This window comes from Podarcis pityusensis (assembly GCF_964106645.2).
Source record: "Podarcis pityusensis genome assembly, chromosome: 4".
Lineage (NCBI taxonomy): Eukaryota > Metazoa > Chordata > Lepidosauria > Squamata > Lacertidae > Podarcis > Podarcis pityusensis.
The window spans coordinates 94,231,680-94,246,000 of record NC_138027.1 but is presented as its reverse complement, the minus strand read 5'-3'; the positions used below and the strand labels follow the sequence as shown (position 1 = coordinate 94,246,000).

Below are 14,321 nucleotides of genomic sequence, written 5' to 3'. Positions count from 1 at the left end.
AATGTGAAGTGGTAAGGAACTTTTCGGGAGATGTAGCTAAGGAGAATTAGGGCAGAACCCCGAAAAGTTTGTAGAGAGTTTTTGCAGTCTTTTTGTGAGGTGCTGAGGAACAAAACACTGCAGCCTATGATCTATCTAGCTCCCAGCTAGAAACTGTAGACACATACATATACAGGAGCGGAAAAACCTTTCCGCTTCCTTCTGTGGTCCATAGAAATGACCGGAAAACGTCCTTCGGGCATCGTTCCTCCCTTGGCTCTCTTTGTGATCTGAGCAATATATGGCTGACCCGCGTCAGGATGATGCGTGTGGAGGGCGTGCTTTCTCGAGTTGGTGCGTGTTTGCTGGAAGACGGTCGGGAACTGGAGAAAGGGCCTTTTCACTCCCTCCGATGCTGTGATACCTCCCAGTTCTGCTCCCTCCTGAGGAACCAGATACTATTTGTTTCTTGTTAAAAATAAAAAAGCAGTTTCCTTCTTTACAGCCCCAGTAAAGCTGAAGTTTAGCTAAATGTTTCTCAACATGTCTCCTTGAGAGCCTGCTGTTCGCAGCCGCTTTCTGAGGTTTTGAAAACTCGCCTATTTTCCAGCATATAAGAGCGCACCTTTTCTAATGCGAACAGGTGCGTGATGCGCGCGTTGCCTGCAGCGAGCGGGAACGACCCGTTTTAAACCGGCGAGAGTCTGTTTCGATTTTGCACCGCTGTTGCAGGCGAGGGCCGCTCCTGCCTTGAACCTGGACGTGAGGAAGCCTCCTCTAAGTATATGCCGCGTTTCTCTGGGGGAGGAGACCCCTCTTTGTGTCCTCTAAACAGGGTGGGGGTGGGGAGGAAAGTGAAGTAGAAACCTAGTCCGATTCAGTCGCACTGAATCCCAAACAAACCGAAGTGGAATCGGATTGCAACAGGCATCCATTCCCCATCCCACCCCCAATAAGTTAATTCGGTGAAAGACGATCACAGGTCGGAGTACGTTTTCTGCACTTAAATCCACCCCCCTGGCTGTGTGCTTTCAACCTTCGTGAAGTATAATCTCATATCATAGACGCACACACGTGTAATTCCATAGGTATTCCTTTTTATTTTTCTTCTCATTTCGTCCTTTGAAAGAACACATCCCCATTCATTGAAACTTTCGCATCTACAGACCCAGGGAATTTGCCGGTTGCCTCTGAATACAAGGTTATCCTCTATCACGCGCGCGCACACCGAAAGTGACACTTGTTTGAGAAAATTGACGTCGAGGGTGCCACGTAAAAACACAGTCGCCTCGCTCCTCGGAGTTTCCTCCTTGAGCCTGGCTCTTTCTTTCTTTCCATTTGGAAAAGAGGAGAGCCCAGGGTTGTCAGGGAGCCTTTGAAGAATCCCTAACAACAGCCTGAGTTAGCTGTGGGCACAGCAATGTACATAATTTCTTTCCGCCCCCCCCCCCCGGAAGCCCGGAGGATGCAAGTTGGCTTTCGCTGGTTTCAGAAATAAAAACTGTGCTTCCTGATCTCGATTTGCTTTCCTTCCAGCCGCACCCCCCAGCTCACCTCGCCAGTCCTGAGACTTCTTAGGTGAGTGAAAGGAATGAAGCAGTCATTGTAAACACCTCGTTGCTTTTTCTGAATGTGCTTATTATCATATTAGCAGAGGAGTAAGAGACACATGGCGCATTACTCATCGAGCGCCTCTAGGCAAAGAATTCTCCTATTGAGATCAACCAGTATAACCAGATTTCTTATGGGAAATTACAGAAGGCAGCTTTAAACGCTTCTCCCGGAAAGAGATTGCCAGTCCCCTTTCTCTCTCTCTCTCTCCCCCCCCCCCATCAGCTACAAGCAAAAAAAGTAATTAGCTATTTAGAGCTCAAGACTTGGAATTCAGCAAAGAGAAGTGAGAGAGAGAGATGGAAATCACTTGGAGCACTCCAGAGGAGAGGGGCGAGGAGTGGCGGGCTGTGATTGGGAATGGAGAACAAGTCCTGTAGAACTCAGTGGAACTTGCGCTGGTGTAAACACACAAAGGGTCATGCTGTGCATATTGCTATGGATGGCACAACATACCGGAATTTTTATATAAAAAATATATTGCCATGTCAGGAAAGTGATAGGAATAATGCTGGCCTTTTGAAAAGGAGTGATCAAAGGAGGAGCAGGAGATCTCTGTCCTCTTAGCACCTCCTAAATTCCTAAATTCCTTCATGGATTTTCCCTCCCTGTATGGGCATAAGAGAGACTTACATGTGTAGATCATAGATTACGTCCTGGTTCACACATGCATGCATATTACTTGATTACTCTGCAGTTGATTACTGTATAATTTGGGCTGGGTCACACCCACGTTATTCGTAATTTGATGAATGTGAAATTTACAGCCTGTCAGTGTGTAATTGGGCCACCACAGATATAATGGTACAGAGAGCACCTCACACCACCTCAAATGCAAAAGCCGACTTTCCAAAGGAGCCAAGTCACATGTTTAGCTGCCGGTCATGCATGAGGCAGTCCTTGATGCTGACTGCATCAAAAACACTGGTGTTTCTGTCTTGTTTTATAGGCAATGGGAAACTACATTAAAGTTCCATCTCTGGATCTGTAATGGCCCATTCACACCTGCAAGTTATCATGATGCTAAGCGACTGGCAGGTATGTATCAAGGAGCCCTGTAAACTGCATGCATGTTGTTTCCCATAAAATGGATGCTAATTGCTTCTGCAAATGTTGGGAAGCTGCAATGGGTTCCGGCCTCTCAGTTGCACACAGGTTTCCTACATGCCATAATCATAGACTTATTGCAATATCTCCATGTAGGAGTTCAGTATCATCAGGTTTCCACATATTGCATTGCATCTCTTTCTCTCCTTTTAATACTTATCATGAAGGGAGAAACATCTCAAAACAATTATAGTACATCGTTATGGTGTCTATATAGTAGAAAAATCATTACAGTAATCCTCCAGAGGAGACCAAACTTAAGATGCACACACACACTATACAATTAAAGCAAATTCAAAGCACTTTTCCCCCTCAAAAATTATGGGAGCTGCAATTCTCAGCAGCCCTTGACAAACTGTAGTGCCCAGAGTTTTTGGAGGGGTGGGGTGGGGGAATGTGTTTCAGATGTGCTTTAAAGGTATCCAGTGGTACCTCGGGTTACATACGCTTCAGGTTACAGACTCCGCTAACCCAGAAATAGTACCTCGGGTTAAGAGGTTTGCTTCAGGATGAGAACAGAAATTGTGCTCCAGCAGCGCGGCAGCAGCAGGAGGCCCCATTAGCTAAAGTGGTGCTTCAGGTTAAGAACAGTTTCAGGTTAAGTATGGACCTCCGGAACGAATTAAGTACTTAACCCGAGGTACCACTGTAATGTGTATGGTGCCTTGGAAATAAAGATGATAATAATCAAATAATGATAATGTAAGAGTGTGTGTTTTTCAGTGTGTGACCAGAAAGCCATGGTTTACTTTTTTCCCAACACTGTGACCCATTTTCCAGTCCATTTATGCTGTTCTATGGAATTAAATGGAAGCCTGTTTGCAAAAATTGAGCCTGTTCCCAGCCCTGCATAGCTCCATCCCAAGTTCTGCTTCTTGGTCTCCCTGGACTGTGGTGGAATCTTCATATCCAGGTCTTGTATGTTGAGGTTATCTTAAGCCCCATCAGGTTTAATGAGGGGGGTGGGGTGGGTGCCATCCCTTTTATCTATCCACATTTACCACCCCTAATCAAGACTGTCCCATCCCAATCCTGAAACACACAGCATTAGAAGCAAACTATCACCTTTACCTTTTTATCACAGTGCATCTGACTGCAGGAGTGACGGCTTAGTGGTGGAACAGAAGGTAGTTTAGAATCTGCTGATAGAAGGAATTATGAAAAGAAAATCTCTGGGTAATTTGCAGCACATCAGCAAGTGCTTCTGTTCTGATTCTTAACTATTTTTCAATGCCAATCACACCACGACTTTTTCTATCTACATTCCACTACTGAAATGAAAAAGGTAATGAGGAGTGGGATGTGTCTGAAAGGACTGTGAGCTCCATTCAGTTCTGGTACTGAGAAGAATGTCCTAGGCTTAGCATCTGCTCAGAGGCACACTATTCTATAACTCTGATTTTAGATGTGACTCTGTTTGGTGGAGGATCTTGGGGTTCTAGCAAAATACCAAGTCAATCTGGCAAGTCTGCCCACCTCTGTGGTCTGCTGCACGGCTTGGTTGCAGGAGGTCCAAATGGGGAGGTCCATTCATGATATTGCCAGTTTAAAAGGATATTGGGTAGCATTGCTGGGTAAAGACCTCTGCCTGGAGATCTTGGTGGGCAGGTGCTACACAGAGCAGGCAGCACATTGGACCAGTGGCGCAAGACAGCTTTGTGTGTTAGAAAGGTTGGAGGATGTTTCTATGTTAATAGGATTCTCTATATACTAACCAACAATTGCATCCTCCTCTCCAAATGCAGTAAACAACTGAAAAGGAGATTATAGCCTCAACACAGCGTAGAGTTGGGTGCCCTTAAGCCTATTGAAATCAAAGGATTCTAAGTGGATGCAATTCTGTATTGGATTGTGGCCTGCATATTCTGCACCTCCTTCCAAGAAGTCTCTTGTTATGCATGATAAATGTGGCTGAAATGTTTTGTCCCTTCCTGTAAGTTCCTGCCCATGTACATTCACCCCGGGAAGCAATCCCCTGTGAGCCAGAGAAGACAACTGAGAAGGAGTGAGAAGAAGAGGAAATGAAGCGGGAAAATTTGTCCACATTTCCCCAGTTCCCGCCTGCTTTTGGTTGGTACCAGGACTGTATAGAGTCCCCCTGTAAGCAAGCCCTCTCATTGCTATTTTCTCTCATGTTTATCAAATGCATAATAGGTAAAGTAAGCTTTATACTGGGCTTGACTCTTTCCCACCCCCTTCAGTGGAGGTTTCCACCTGCTGCGAGAGCTTTGGGCTCCAGCGATAACAAGATAAAAGGGACAGAGCTGGCATCTGGCTGCTGATTGGACGACAGGCCATCCTGTTTGTACTGTGTGACCAAACAGCTTTTGGAAAAAGTGAAACAACAGCAGAAGCGGCATTTGAACCCTCCTATCAGTTTTGCACATTCGCAACATCAGAAACAACCAGGAAAGCCCAGCTCTCTATATCTTTCAACAACAACAACAACATAGGGTCAGTAGAAGATTGTAGGGAAGAGGAGGCCATAGACAGAAGTGCTAGCTCTTAAAGGAATTTTCAGGAGTGCCAGTGATTTTTGATCAAGCTATTCCCTTGGAAATGTTCCTACATGCTCTCTTGAATTGAAATTTCCTTCGGCTGCCAGTAATGAAATGTGAGAAATTACGATCAATTACTAAGCAAGGGGAATGTAAGGGAAACTTTGGGAGGGGAGGAAAAGAAGACGGGGGGAGAGCCAAATAACTGTCAGGTTACATAATCCAGTATTCCTTCATGCTTCTAACGAAGTAAACCCATGAAAACTGTGGCAGTTTTCTCACTGAACCAGGTATATGCAAGATCAGATTTTTAGATTCTATATTAATTTGTCTAGAACAAATGTTAAACTCAATTCTCTGGTTTGGTCTTGACAACTAATACAATTAAAAAGAAATATAGGTAAAGGGACCCCTGACAGTTAAGTCCAGTCGTGAACGACTCTGGGGTTGCAGTGTTCATCTCGCTTTACAGGCCGAGGGAGCCGACGTTTGTCTGCTTCCACAGACAGTTTTTCCGGGTCGTGTGGCCAGCATGACTAAACCGCTTCTGGCACAACGGAACACCATGATGGAAACCAGAGCACAGGGAAACACTGTTTACCTTCCCGCCGCAGTGGTACCTATTTATCTACTTGCACTGCGTACTTTCGAACTGCTAGGTTGGCAGGAGAATAAGAAATATAGAGAAAATTAAACAAACCACCCTTCAATGTGGACTGTGTTGTTGTTTTTTGTACATAACTCACTACAGATTAGCTACAGCTTAAAACAGCGTTAATTACCATTTTGTTCAGAGTAGCTAAAGAATTGCAAAAGGTTGGGTATTTCCTGAACTTTTCCAGTGCATATTTGTGGGACTCTTCTCTTAATCCCCTGCTGAGCTTATTTATTCCACGAATACCCCTCATAGTCACCATAACTGATTAAAATGACTGGTCTATACGTTAAGACTTAAGGTTTAAGTGCTCCTCGGAGGACTGAAAAAGTCATATTTATTTTATCATTTCTAACCTACTTCTCAGAAAAAAATAAAAATAAAAATGAATGTTCAGGGAGAACGACTTCATAAAATCACATGAATGTCTACTTTGGGAGCATTGTACACACTATGACTTACTTCTGAGTAACATGCAGAGAACTGGGACACACAAGCCCAAGGTGCACAACTAGTTTCTTCTTCCATACTTTCCCCAAGTCTAGTGGATGAGAGTTGAACTATGACCAGTCATCACGTCCCTTTTAAGGGCAGAAAGTCAACACGTAAATTCAAAGATTAGGAACTCCGGTTAGGCATTTGGATGTATACAAACTTTGTCAGATGCCTTTGTCAAATTTTTTAATAGTATGTTGGTGGACTAGTTTTTTTAAAAAAATAGTGATGGTGGTAATGAAACCACGACAATATGACATTTTTTTTGATGTGGCAACTGGTCTTATGAATGCGACAATACATTTACACACATTGAGACAGTGATAAACCGCTTGGTTGGAACTTACTCCTAGAACATGATCCTCAGGAAGGTTTACCTGTTATCATTTAGGTATCAGGAAAAGACCATTTTATCTTCTCAAGCTTTTAAATTACTTTCGTCTTGATCTGTGCTGGGTTATTTCTTACGCTGTCTTTAATTGGCCATTTTTAATATACGATGTTTTAATTGCTATTTTATTATGATCAAAATATCTTAAATAATAAATTATGCCAAGGATATAGACTTGGGTGTCCAAAGTTTGTAGGGATTCTCACAGCCTCAAGCCAATTAGACCCTTGTCTGAGTCCCGCCAGCTGCAATGTCTGTGGCAACCTGGTTGTCCAACTCCCTTGTAATGAGGCTACCCTGGTGCTCATTTTATTACCTTTTAGGCACCAGGGTACAACATTTTTATTCTTCCAGGCATTTGTACTTCAAAACAATGGAATTGGATTTTTTGTTTTGCTGTTTTAGTTTGTGTATTATGCTGTTAGTGTTATTTTTAACAAATATTTCTCAATGGTTGTTTGCTCATTCCATTGCTTTGTTTTAAATCACATTGTGAACTGCACAGGGATAAATATTATGATGGGCATTATCTAAATACATGGGCTGAGCAATCCTGTGGTTGAGAATTCACAAGCCCAAATGTATGCCTTTGTAGCAAAACAACCCCAAACCACCCCCAGCTTAGGAAGGGAGGGGTGAAAACAAGAGAAAGGAAGAGGTGGACTTCCCACAGCCTGACTTGGAATTGGATCAGCACTTACAAGTGTACCTGGAGAACGTTATGTATATCTGTATGCACACAGATACAAACACAATATTCTGTAAGGGTTTTTAATCGGGTCATTTTAATTTTTTTACACATGCACGATTGCTCTCTCAAACACTCTAAGAATCTGCATGTATTCCAGAAAGCAACCATGCATGTGCAAAAAAAAATTGTAAAAAAGGAAAAAGGTGGGGAGAAGAATGTTGCTTGGGAATTTAGGGGGTGAGACAGTAATTCCTACAGGTAGGTAGCTGTGTTGGTCTGCCGTAGTCGAAACAAAATAAAAAAAAATTCTTCCAGTAGCACCTTAGAGACCAACTAAGTTTGTTATTGGTATGAGCTTTTGTGTGCATCCACACTTCTTCAGACACACTTCCTACAGTTATGGCAGATAGACACTGATAAATTCAACTCTCCACTCTCAAAACAAAAACATCCGGTAGCAAGGTTTTAACTCTGAAGTGCGGTTGGGGTGGGGCAGTGATAACAAAAAATTAAAAATTAAAAAAATTAATTTTTTGAAAAAAACACTTCAAGAAACAGTTTTTGAGAATTGACTCAGATATGTTCCATGAAAAACAACAGGATGTTTGGTCAGCCTGTGTGTTTCACAACAATCAGCAAGAATAAGGTTTTAATGTTAATTAACTTCTGTACATGTACTTACAAGGCACCTAGTTTTGAGTGCCAAATCTGCCAAAACATGACTAAGCATGGTCAGAATCTTCTTTAACTGTTCCAAGCCAGATAAGAACTTCTCAAGGAAATCACACTAAATTCAGAGTGGGACCAGTTTGTATTTAGAACCAAGCAGTTACAAACTTTGGAACCTCAATCTGCAGAAGTGCTGTACTCTTTGGCAAATATTTAAGCCCTCACAGTTAGCGTTGTCAACATAAATTGATGTATTCAAGAGAAACATACTGCAGGTTGTTCCTAAATGTGGATTTCTAGACCAAGATTCCCATAAAATAGATAGCTGGAAACAAGCAAATATTGAGGGCATGTTGTAAAGCTAAGTGCACACATATTCTTTTCCAATGATGAAGCATCACAGAGTACAATCTCCAAGATGCCTCATATCTAGTGATATCTCCTGTATTTCTGCTTTTCAAGGCAACATGTAATTAAAAAACTGAGTGCAGTACCTGGATCAATTTATTTTACTGACTTCTTTACAAATTTATTTTGTCCTGCAGAATTCATGTAAACTTGAGAGTTTTGAAATAAAACTTTGAGTATTTTGAAAAGAGAAAGGGGGGGGGGGGTCCACACAGGAGTGGAGTCAATTTTTCTTCCTTTACTCTCTATTCCTTTTCAAAAATTCCCCTTTCTTAAAGCTCCTTTTAAAATGCAAAGTTTGGTCACACCAAAATTGCACCAACTCTTGAGCTCATCTCATCACAAAATATATTGTAATAGTACCCATAATATTAACCAGAAATAACAATAAGCTATCAGCATCCGATACAGTTTGGACAATACAAGTCTCTAACCAACACTGGATATCTCAAGAGGTCTATACCCCCTCACCCCTCATCAAATAACACATTCAGTTTTGCAATGAATCTACATAAATGTATTTAGGTTCTGGTAGCAGGATATTGGTCCAAGCAATTTTCGGCATGAATTTTCGGCAGCTAGATTTCAGTATGGAACCACGCACCGAAGGCAAGCAAGATGGGATTCAAACACAGGGTCTGAAGATTGCAAACAGATCACTTCATTAGCAGACTGGAGAGAGGAATTTCAATTGGCAATTCCACTCTAAAGTGGGGAATTCTAGTTCCTGAATCCATATCTGGTTAGGTTCAGGTTACAAGTCTCATGTAAATCTCTCAACTGGTTTCTTTGACCACCACATACAAGAAATAGATGCCACACCTGAGCACTAACTCTTCAGACAGTTGTTGACTGGACAGTTGTTGCTTGACCACATTATGCACCTACTTTGCTGTGACTTCTCTAGGACAACATATATATAATTTCAGAACTGAGGTGGAGGTAGCAGAGGTAGCAGAAAAGAGTTTAAAGCCTTTGCAATTGCTTGTTATGAAAACAAGCGCTCTGTGAATCCTCTTAATATAAGTGGGGCCAAATAGAGACCATGTTCTCAGTGCTTCAATATATAATGACTTTGGTTTTCTGGTAATAAAAGCAGAGGCACTATTGTCTATGGAAAAGGGATGCATTTATTTTAAATAAAGTAGGATTGTCAAGACTCCTATGAAAATTCAGGAGGCAAGACTATTCCTGGCATGCGAGTGATGGGGAATCACTTTACCTGCATAATTGCTGTTTTGCCAGGTTGTCGTAGCAAGGCCCCAAAAGCAAACATACAAACTGACATCTAGCACTAAGCAATATAGAAGACCTGCATGTAAAAGAAGCCGATAGAAGGATAACATTTGTTTCACTGATATGACAAGTTTATTCACAGAATATCAAGGACTGTAGCCATGAGCTGAAATTTAACAGATGTGGTGTTGAGAATCAAGGATGCACCCTATGGGCCAACTGGGTTAACTGCCTTTTCTTAAACATGTAATCCAATGCTCAAAGCTTCTACAGCAGATGTCTGGCAAACATTTTCCTGAAATCTTGTATCAGTCTTCCGAGGTGTTTTATTTCATTGCTAAATTGCTCTTAACCTCTAGGATGTTTTTGTTTGTGGTAACGACAATGATCCACTATTATCCTCATACATTCTCGTCTTAATCCTTTTCAAGCTGCCATAATATTGAGGATGCTTAGCCAGTACTGGCTATAATAGCTTCTATTTCTTTTTTAACAGTGCAATCCTATACATCTTTACTCAAAAGTAAAGACCTAATGTGTCCAGTGGCACTTGGCTTAATCCCAGAAAACCATGGTTGGGATTGCAATCTAACAGCACAACACTGTATTTACCTGCAATTAAGTTCTACTATAATCAGTGCAGCTAACCTCCAGATAATGTGAACAGGATTGCAACTGGAGTTTCTGAACTGTTTAAAGTAATTGTAAATGGCAGCATCACAGTTGACTCTAGTTCAGTTTGTTGAATCCCTGCATATTTCTTGGAAGTGTTGCTTGGTTTATATTGTAAACTGGTTTATATTGGTTTATATTATATCTGGTTTATATTGTAAACTGGCACCTTATTTTGTATTATATTTGCATCTTAATTACATTTTGTTGCAGTCTGTTTAATTTTTTCACCCAGGAGGGCAATTTTTCTGAGCTAATTTAAACACTTTTATCCTCTAAAGTGATAGGCAGTGACCAAAGGGCAGTTTGCAGACTATATCAGACACCTCAACCAGTTTAGTCCTGCAGCACCTGCCAGCAAACAGAAGGAGTCTCTCACACAGTTGCTGATTTGTACCACATCCCTGTTAGGTAGGTTCATCTTATATACATATTTCAAGATGAGGGTGCAAGTGGCTTGTTTATGACATAATACTGAGTTTATGGCTGAAGTGAAATTTGAATCTGGGACTTCGTAGCTTGCACTCTTAGGTACCACACAACACAGTTATCATGTCACAATTAAGCAGTTATATTTATAATAAAGAAAGAAGACAGACAATGCTTTTCAGGAGGGATGGGGCCTATTCACCATTTGCTGACAGAAAAAAGTTAGGCTGAAGGATAGAGAAAGGAATAAATTTATTTCCCAAAAAATCTACAGTGTTGTTCACAATTACGGAACATGGTGCCATTTTGTAGTAACATTATTAACTGAGCTGAGTGCCTATAAGAGGCTTTGTGCTAAATCAGCTGACATTAGATTTCAAACTTAATTTAAAATAGTATGTACAAATTGTGAGCTATGGAGTGTACTCCTATGTATGTTTGCTCAGAAATACTGTGTTCAATAGGGCTTATTTCCTAATTGGTGTATTTAGTATTGCAGCCACAGGCAAACATACATTATTGCTCTGTTTTAATTCCCAAACCTTGTGACAGTAATACAAGCACTATTGGTGTGAATAGGCCTTGAGTAAGCAGTTCAATGGTGTTAGCCCTGAAATTAAGATGAATCCACAGGGGTTTTTTTATATTTCAGTGCAAATATTACTAAGAAACACATACTTTCCATTAAGATTGCCATGAAGTATCATCCCTCCCGCCATCAAATAATTCACAAATAAAATAACAGTATAAATGGGCTTCACAAAAGGCCAGAATGATGAGAGTCAACTTGGGGAATACACACAAGCAGAGAAATAATCACACACTCACCCCAAAATGTTCTGCACAAAAAAGGGTCAGATGGTTGAGGTTTTGTGATGGAAATCTCCTGTAAATACTTTACAAAATAGAAGTGTGGGGATGAAGCTATTAATTTTAATAGCTATGAACTACAATGTGAAGGGCTTCAGATAATACAGTTATATAGTTCAGCCACATTCCTGCCAATGGTAATTTCACTTTGAGGAGCTTTTCCTCTAACAATCACCCAGTTAGAGAAGCACAGTGAAGCTGGCTATTTTTAATTGTAAGATCTGGGCAGGAGCCAGCCTTAAGTATTAAACACGAGACACCATCTAATATGGTTTTTAGGTCACTTTTACTACTTCATTCAGTGCCTGATACCACATTTTCCCATGTTGTTATCTCTTCTGGGCCTGACACCATTTCATCTGGGCTGTGCATCTTTAACAGGGAATTCAAACTGGCAGTGTGGAGAATTAAGAGATTATCAGCCATCAGATGATAAGCAAGTTGGATTTATGTTTAAACATTACAGTATCGCTGGTTTAAGAAATATATCAAAAGGTACATTTCAATGTGGTTTGAAATGTGGTTTGAAAAGATGACCCTAATCTTCTGAGAGTCTGTCTGGACACATGTGCATTTCACTAGATTGTACCTTTTCTCTCCCTCTTCCCCCCACCCTGAGGAATTTAAAGAGATATGCTAAACTGTTACCTAATGCAGCTTTTCTGTACAGGAAGTGTTAAACTACAGCTACTGATAAAAGCGGCTGATAAAGCCCATGAAATATATGCCCCTGCTTTGCTAGGAAGCTCCATTTTTTACATGTCTGAAGCTGAAGTAAAGAGCAGGTTGCCTGGAACCAAAACTTCCTGTGCTGAAATTGTAAGGGGAAGAGAGATTTGGGGTGTAATGAGCATCCTTATCCTCCCTGGTATCTTTTACAACGGCTTTAGATGACTTCCTAATGGTTGCTTTAATACATTTTAATTAGGACGACACTTCCACATTTTCGAGGATGATATATTAATATTACAGATCATTAACACTGCTAAATGGCTGTAATGGCACAGAAGTCTTTAATTGTCCCAGTTAGACAGAGACCCACTTTTTCATTTGGCTTTTTTCTTTTCTTCCTTTTTTGCTATTGGTCATACAGAGAATTCAGGAATGACTCCCCAGTCTTTAAAGCATGTAGCAAGAAGCAGCTACACCCTCCTTTTTAAATTACGGATAGAAGAAAGACTCTTGTGTAATGCTATTTCTTCTGGAGACTGCATGACAGCTAATATTGTCTTTCTAATATCCACTTCATCAATATCAGAAGTTAGGTAACTTTGGCTCTTGAGCAGAGCTTTTTTTAAAAAAACAATTAGAGCAGACTGTATTTAACATCTGCAAAATACTCATGCTTATAAGGAATGAGCTGTTCCATTCTGTTTGCAATGGTTTTAATCTCTTAACTTTAATATATGTCCTCTAGCAGGCTACACTACTTGGATTTCATTTTTAGATCCTTAAGGCTGCATATATCTGTCAAACAGACATAATGAATTTAAAGTGCTAATGCTTAGGAGGCAAGAAAAAAACAACAACATTGAAATATATCCTCGGTTGATTAAATTGCCACCTCCAGCTACTTTACCTCCTTATGTCCAAACTGATTTCCTTTTCTACTTTCCAGGTACTGGATCTAGACGATGTGGAAGATGTAATTTAATGGTAAAACATGCACAAGTATTTAGACAAGAACATTTTCTTTAAGCATCTTTTTGACTCTGTGTCTACAAGATAGGGCTTCTAACTGACTTGAGGGACTTTCAATTATACTCAACCTCCAGGCTGACCTTAGGCTGAAGGAAGACTTTTGTATACCGGCACCAAAAGATGATTAGGGTTAAAAATATCTGGCATCACACTTCAAATTTCAAACAGCCTATCTCCCTCTTTCTCAGTTTAACTTGTTCTGCTTATTTCATGATTTATTCCATTATACACAATTGGTAGTGTGTGCTGTCCACACCTAATACTGTAACCTATTGTGCCCTACCTCTGTGTGATTTTGCCACCAAAATAAACAATCCTCTTAATGTGAATTTAATTATCACACTTTTTGGGGAGGGGGGAGAAAAGTGTTTACTATCAGATCATTGCTTCACTGGCAGTATTTTTTTGCAACAAGCAATTGCCTTGCTTTGCATCTATAGCTGGGCCAGCATCATCATCATGGACCCTCGTACCTACGGGACCGCCTCTCCTGGTATGCCCCACAGAGGAACTTACGGTCTTCAAATAAAAACATCTTGAAGGTCCCAGGCCACAGAGAGGTTAGGCTGGCCTCAACTAGAGCCAGGGCTTTTTCGGCTGCGGCTCCAACCTGGTGGAACGCTCTGTCACAAGAGACAAGGGCCCTGCAGGACTTGACATCTTTCCGCAGGGCCTGCAAGACAGAGCTGTTCCACCAGGCCTTTGGTCAGGGCGCAGCCTGACTCCCTCCTTTGGCAATCTTTACAAAACTTTAGTTTATGGTTGCCATCAATTTTGATTTTAATTAATTTTTATAATGTTTTTATAATGTTGCACTATTTTAGTGTTGTTAGCCGCCCTGAGCCCAGCTTCGGCTGGGGAGGGCAGGATATAAATAAAAATTATTATTATTATTATTATTATTATTAT

General features: G+C 40.9%; 1 long non-coding RNA gene across 1 annotated transcript; it reads left to right on the top strand.

Moving 5' to 3' along the window:
- Positions 1-797: 797 nt before the first annotated feature.
- LOC308476107 lies at positions 798-13,681 on the top strand. The gene is made up of 4 exons (XR_013985717.1): positions 798-2,628; positions 3,782-3,824; positions 10,694-10,823; positions 13,330-13,681. It is a non-coding gene; the product is annotated as an uncharacterized lncRNA (long non-coding RNA).
- The last annotated feature ends 640 nt before the right edge of the window (positions 13,682-14,321 follow it).